Below are 8,025 nucleotides of genomic sequence, written 5' to 3' on the forward strand. Positions count from 1 at the left end.
CAATTTTTCATAACGATTTCATTGCAAGGAAATAAATAAATAAACACGCCAAAAAAAATTATTTTATTTATAAAAGCAACGGAAAACATTTGTCCTTACAATGCAAAATCAACTGAAAAACTATGTAATAAATATTCCTAACAACTCTATCTGAGCTCAAAATCTAATCTTCAAATCTATGTCTTCGTGATTAGATTCATCTTACTATTTCATCAAGCTTCCTATCTTTTCATCGATCCTGCAAAACATTCAAATGCAATCTTATGACATTATGTATTAAGAATCAACAAATAGGAACTTGATCGATTTAGATAGTGGATTTTACCTGAAGCACAATCATACTCTTTGACTCTCCCATTTTCTGGACTCTTCAGGCTCTTAGGGCAAACTTGTATCCAACGCCCTTTCTCTTGGCAGCAAACGCAGGTCGGTTCTCCTAGAACATCCTCGGAAGCATGGTTGGTTGAATTTCCCAACAAATACGCTCCATCGCTTTGCCAAATCATTTCTGATTCAGCAGCAATAAGCATGCAAGTTAGGTCAATGAGGCTTTCGTCATGATCCATCATATAATACTTTCTTTTGAACTCATTATATGATTCGGGAAGTGACTGCAAAACCCAGTTCACAGCCAACTTATCCGGGAATGACACACCCAACATTTTCAACCTATCAATATGTGATTTCATTCCTAGAACGTGGGCACACACGGGTTTACCATCTTCATGTTTCATTTCCAATAGGGATTTAGTGACATTGAACCTTTCAATTCTTCGATCTTGTGGGTTAGGGGGAATAACTAGAGGAGGAGGGGGAAGTGAAGCATGATTTCTTGTTCCTCGATCGAATCGTGGAATATCATCTTCATGTGGAATGCTTGTTCCACGGGACTTGGGAAGACCATAGTTGTCGAACTTTGACATCTACAAAACAGGAGAAAACAAATTCAAGTTAGTTGATAGATTGAGTCCTTAGTAAATCACCCAAATGATATACTAAGGCTAGGACCCAACACAATACGCTACAACCTAGAAAAGGGGTGCCGTAATCTAGTTGCAGAATATTTGAAGGTAAGTGAATGACGATTCACTAATTTCCACCATGAAAAACGAAAAAGAAATTTAGGTTTTAAATCTATGAAAACTCCTAGATCCTTTGAGATTCATTGAACTTTTCAATGGCATGTTTAAATCTCGATATGCCCCTCTAGTTTGTGACTGGTATGCCGAGGATCACAAAGCGGGTGTGAATAACCATGCAAACTTACATGGTGCCCTCACATGTTACAGTCACCTATTCGATGTGCTGGTAAACCACACACGCTCCACCGAACTATGACAAACATTGAGTCACCCTTTGCTACCTTTTCTTAGAACCATTTAGTGTGCCGGTAAACCACACACGCTCCACTAACGTCTTCGCAAGGGCCCAAAGTGTAATTTCATGGAATTGCATTAATTCACTTTTGCCTAAAGTAACTAAGATTGGGAATTTGTAAAAACATTTAGTTACTTTTGTACTTCATCATACTTATAATGGAAGGTTTTTGCCTATCCTACCCGTTCAGCTAACGACTCTCCACTAGTCAAGAGTGCGGTGGGTAAGAGTGGATACCCATTCAATCGCCATTTTATAGCCAATTTCCTTAAACACCCCTTATAGACCAACTTCGTGAATGAGGCCTACTAACGGTAAGACTGACTTTTACTCATACATATATATAATTTTAGACTTTTAATGTTATATATAGTATAGGGTGTATTCTACACTTTTAAAATACTAGGTGGTCAAATTTAATAATTATACTTTTAATTTAATTAAATTGTAAACCAAAAACTTTTATGGATTTATTAAACCTCTTTTAATTATACACCTTAATTAATTAATAAAACCATAAGGGTGTGATTTGAACTTTTCAAAACAATAATAGGGTTTTAGCATTTAACATTTCTAAATTAACTTTTAATCAACATTTAAATTCAAGAAAAACTTGAGGACAAGTTTTGAAACATTTCAAAAACTTAGGGTTTAGAATTTAAATATACATCAAAATTAAACTTTTAATCAAAATTTAAATTCCAGAACTTGACGGCAAGTTTTGAAACCTTTTCAAAACATTAGGGTTTCAACTATTTACATTTCAAAACTAAACTTTTGAGTTTAAATTTAAACTATAAAACCTAAAGGGGAAAATTGAAACATTAGATAATACAAGGATCAAATAACAAATAATATAAATTAAACAATTAATTTCATCATTATCTATATTTGACATAATTTAAATTTTTTGCAAAATAAGTTACCCAATTAATACAAATAATCCAATCATTATCATATAAGGAAGTTTTTATCTAATCAATTGGTAATTATCTTGTGTTTTGGCAAGGATATTCTTTAAGAAACAATAAAATTCGTATTTTATAGGTTTAAAACGAATATGGTAATTATCCTTAAGCAAAACAACAATAAAATCCAAAATTTCCTCTGTCTGACGCTCCGACTCGCCGAGTCACACTCTGGAACTCGCCGAGTAGGGATGACTCGCCGAGTCCAGGTAGTGACTCACCGAGTTAGGTCGAACAGAAAGCTAGAAAACGATTTTCAGCTACATAATACATCAATACAATAGAAACCAATCTAGTCTCTGATACCACTGATGGGTTTTAGTCATAAGAACATCCTATGTGCTCATACAAACCCTAATGCTTGGATCTAGGTTTCTCTATTGTACATGTAGTTTATCCAAGACTATAAACCCTAGATCTAGCATATGATAATCAATATTAACATAATAATGGGTTTAAGATATTACCTTGATTGTTATGTAGTAATAACAATCACAATTCCTTCTTGTAATGACTTTAGAAAGCTTAGAGTCACAAGTGTCACTCCTCTAATAGTTCACAAACACCAATAGCAAGAGGATGAAGAGGAGAAGAGAAGGAGGCTGCCCAAACTCGTCCAAAACCCTAGAAGGAAGCTTGTCCACGTTTTTGAGGAATAAGGGCTCTTTAAATAATGAGGCTATTAGGGTTATCTAACAAGGAAACCCTAATTTGGATGCTTAAGCCCTAAGCAACCCATAGACTCCTTTACTTAAAGGCCTTGGACGATTTCTTATGGGTTTCCCCATAGAATTCGTCCAACCTTATATAATAAGGTAATCCATAGCCCAATTGCAATTATCTTATAATTACAATTCCAGTCCCTTAAGTTTAATTAATCTCTTTTAGCCACAAAATTAATTATCAATTAATTCTTGACTAATATTAATTAAACAATATGATTTCTCCTTTAATATATTATTCCCATAATATATTAATAAATCATATTTAATCCTTTCTCTCTATAATTCATCCTATAAAGTTGCTTTGGTGAAGGCAACCCAAAAGGCTCATGCACCATCGGGTCAAGTACATACCAAAATAGTTATGGACTTAGACACTAATCCAACACGATTTGGGAGGGTTGAGTTACTCCTTCACCTAACAGACTCTTCATTAATAGTTGGGCTGGTATTTATTTTGGGCTTAAAACTTATGGAACTAAACTAGCATTTGGGCCCATGATAATTAGGTCAACTATAGTGTTGAGTTGTTGATTTTTATGGGCCAAACTATATTGGACCTTACTGCAAGTAAAACTTAGACATAATTATTATTAATGGGCTATGAACTTGAATTATAAGAACTAATAATTGTGAGTTCTTTCAGTTGACTAAAATTCTTTTTACTAATAATATTGATTTAATAGAATTTCAATAATATATAAGACAAGAACTTTGATAGATAGATTATGTATTTTAAAATTTAAATATTTGGTCACATGGGAGAATTTGATTAACAAGAAGCCAATATATATTAAGTAAAGTTTGAGTGTGTAAATCGAGTACTACTTGAAGTATGACCTAAGTAAGAATTGTTATTATGATGTAGGTGTGTAAAGAGCCGAAACCCATCTTAGCAAATTCAGAGGTTTTATTGTATGTCGTGCTGCTTCATGTGAGTCTCCTCACTGTTTGTATGGGTCTAAGGCACCAATGCCAGCCCCTTTTTTGATGTATGATTGGGAGACCCAAGGGTTAGCCCTAGGCATCATACATGAAAGACCAGGAGGCGGCTCCTGGCACACAGTATGTTATTATGTATGGTAGGAAGACCCGAGGGTTAGCCCTAGACAATATGTATGAAAGACCAGGAGGTGGCTCCTAGGACACTGTATGCTATTATGTATGAAAGACCAGGAGGTCGCTTCTCGCACACTATATGCTAATTAGCTAAGTAGAGTAATATGTATGCTAGTTGTCTTATTGTTGCTTGCATGGAAGACCATGAGGTGGATCTTGTCTCATGTATTTATGACCAAGGGGATGGCCCCAAGCTTGGCATGAAAGACCACGTGCGGTCCGTGGCATAATGACAAGACTATATTTGGCACATAGCACCTTACTTGATTATGGATATGTTTGATATGTATGGCTCACAATATGTATGTCATGTATGGCCCAGTTGATATGTATGGTTAGGGGTGTAAGCGAGACAGGAAAACTCGTGAGAAACTCGAGACCAACTCGAAAAATACTCGAAATCGACTCGACCTTAATCGATCGGGGCTCGAGCTCGAGCTACTCGAGTACCTTATCGATTCGAGATCGAGTACTAAAATACTCATCTTGTAAGGCTCGCGAGCTTAGTGTAATTTACATATATGCCATTCATTTAATTGATTAATTGTTAATCATTAATAATATAAAAAAAAGTAAAAAAAAAATCCTTGATATCTCTATTCCTATCCGTTGATCCGTCTTAATTCCCAAACCCAAAAAAAGCCCTTAATCCTTTACTCCCTTTTCTATCCTTCAGACCTTCACAAAACGCAAATTGCCATTCATCAATCATCAGTCGCCACCACCTCCACTGATCTCCTGCTCCACATATCGGATGCCGCCTGCCGATCGCCACCATCAATATTCGTCATCGCCGCTCCAACATCCATAATTGCCAGCCTCTATTTCATCGATGGTTGCTGAGTAAGAACTGAGAACGGAGAACAACATCGATGTAAGTCCATATTTCATTATTTTCTTATAGTAATAGTCGATTTCCTTTTGTGTCTTGGTGTATCTAGGTGACAACCGATTTCCAGCTTTCAATAACACTCGATGACTCAATTTCCTTTTGTGTCTTACTATACTAGTCGATATGTATCTAAGTCTTAGTCAATTTTCTTTTGTGTATTACAGTTATCGTTTGTTTTTTAATAACTAATCTATAAAACGTGATAATAGAATAAGATATATTGTAGATGTGAATTCGAATTACATACCAGAATAATATATATTGTAGAATGCAGATGTGATAACATAAATCTTCTTTGGATCCAATCATTATTAAGCCTTTAGTACTTGCATACCAATTTTATTACCATCTTATGCTTACACAAAAAAAAAACACTTTAATTTATTGTTTCAGTATCATGCAAGCTTGCTGATTAACACTGTTTATGATTATGATTTTGGTATTAAATTTTTAGCTAGAACTTTGTTCAATTCTTTTCTTTTTGTTGGCTGAAATATTAATGCTTTTTGTTAGCTGAAGTATTAATGTATTTTTTGTGTGGTAACTTTTCTGATTTGTAGATGGAATTCATCAGCTCCAAAATCGCAACAAGAGAATGATGGTTTGGTAAATGACAGAAACACCCTTCTACTAACAATGAAGAAAATGCAGATGAAGGGAGTTCCCATTTTCAAAGGAAGAAGAGACCAAATACTTCTCTAGTATGGGCAGATTTTATTGAAGTTAAGATGCCTGATGGGACTATGAAAGCACAGTGTAGATTTTGTAAAAATCAACTCGCCATAATATCAAGCTCGAGTACTAGTCATTTGAAACGACACTTGAAGACATGTGCCCCAAAAGCAGCTCATGACTTGAAACAGCAAAAAATCACTTTGCAAGTAGTTGATTCAGGATGTAATCAAGAAAAACATGTTACTCCCGCCCTTACTGATGGAAAGTTTGCTATTATGAAAATGAGAGAGTCTATTGCGCATTGGATACTTATGCACGGGCATCCTTTCACAATTGTTGAGGAAGAAGGATTTAACATGATGAAAAAGTGTGGAATGCTTGAATGGGAAAATGTCTCACGTGTTTCCATTGAAAAAAACTCTGAAAATGTTTTTGAGATAGAAAAGAACAAGCTAAAGAATTTATTAAAGTCTATTTCTAAGATTAGTGTGACCACTGATATGTGGAAATCTACCAATCAGAAAATCAAGTATATGGTTCTTACAGGCCATTTTGTTGATTCTAATTGGCAATTACAAAAACGTGTTCTTAGCTTTATTCACTTACCTCCTCCTCATCGTGGGCTTGAGATTGCTGGCCATCTTTACAAGTGTTTTAAGGATTGGGGTATCGAGAATAAGGTGTTCACTATTTCCGTTGATAATGCCTCAAATAACGATTCGGCTGTTAGGAACCTAACTGAAACTTTTTCAAGGGTTAAAAAGTTGCATTGTGGAGGAAAGTTGTTTCATGTACGTTGTTGTGCACACATCTTGAATCTTATGGTTCAAGATGGACTTTCTAGAATTAGCTAACTTATTGAGGATATTCACAAAATTTTCACGTTTATCAATCAAAATGAAGGGAGACTTAATTTGTTTTCTGAAATTATGCAACAGTTGCAATTTCCACATAGAAAACTTATTCTTGAATGCAAGACAAGATGGAATTCAACATATTAGATGTTGTCAGTTGCAATCAAATTTAAAGAGGTGTTTCCAATGTATAAAGAAAGAGAACCACATTATCTTTGTTGTCCCAATAATGATGATTGGTTGAAGGTGGAAAAGGTATGTGAAATCTTAGAAGTTTTTGACTCTGCGAATAATATCATCTCTGGGAGTGAGTATCCGACTTCACACTTATTTCTTAATGAAATTTTTAGAGTGAAAGTTTTGTTGGATAAGAAGTTTGAAGATTCTTACGAAGATGAGTTTGTTCATGACATGGTTAAGTGCATGAAACTAAAATTTGATAAATATTGGGGAGATTGCAACTTAATGATGTCTATTGGAGCTATTTTAGATCCTAGGTGCAAAATGAGGGTTATTGAGTTTTGCTTTCCTAGGATGTATCCTGAAAATGAAGCTTGTGAAAATATAAACAAAGTGAAAAAAGCTTTATATGAATTGTACAAAGAATATGCAGATGAGTATTAGTCTAGTAGTGGTGAAGGAAATGGTGAAAGTGTTGGTTTAAGAGGAAACAATGTGATTATTCAAGCTTCATCTTCCGGTTGGTCTAAGTTCACTCAATTTGTAAGAACAGGTGAAAATATACAACCACAAAAATCTGATTTAGATAATTATCTTGAAGGGAGTTGTTACATTTGTGAAGAGGATCTAATACCATTTGATGTTTTATAATGGTGGCGGTCAAATTCGTTAAAATATTGTATATTGTCACGCATGACTCGAAATATACTTGCAATTCCTATCACCACTGTTGCATCGGATGCTACTTTTAGTGCGGGTAGTAGAGTTATTGACACATATAGAGCATCTTTGGCTACTGAATCGGTAGAGGTCTTACTTTGTGGTGGAGATTGGTGTTGAAGCCTCTATGGTTTGAAAAGAAAGAAAACGGTATGATTATTTGTTTTCATCACCTTTAATGTGTTTTTATAATTTCAATTATATTTATTATTCTTGTGTTTATACATTTCAGAAAGAGAAGCAACAAATGGAGATCAGTTTTCCCATTCCATAATAAGTAAGTTTATTTAAAATGTTGAAAACAAAATTTTTTTTGTTTTTGTTTTTGTTGTTTTTTTTTTTTGTAGTTTTTTTGCAGTTTTTTTTTATGGTTTTTGGCAGTTTTTTATTGTTTATTTTGTAGTTTTTTAAGTTACATAGTTGTTAAATAATTGTTGTTTGTTGTTATTTCAACAAGTAGAAGCTGATTTGGTAGTGAGTTGGTATGTTTTTGAAGTCTTAAAAGTTGTTTTGCATTG

At 34.3% G+C, this 8,025-nt stretch overlaps 1 pseudogene; it reads left to right on the plus strand.

Annotated features, from left to right (window-relative positions):
• The first annotated feature begins 6,253 nt into the window (after nucleotides 1–6,253).
• On the plus strand, nucleotides 6,254–7,781 carry LOC145007371 (zinc finger BED domain-containing protein RICESLEEPER 2-like; annotated as a pseudogene).
• Nucleotides 7,782–8,025: the final 244 nt, after the last annotated feature.

This window comes from Lactuca saligna, chromosome 7 (genome assembly GCF_052625555.1).
Source record: "Lactuca saligna cultivar CGN05327 chromosome 7, ASM5262555v1, whole genome shotgun sequence".
NCBI lineage: Eukaryota > Viridiplantae > Streptophyta > Magnoliopsida > Asterales > Asteraceae > Lactuca > Lactuca saligna.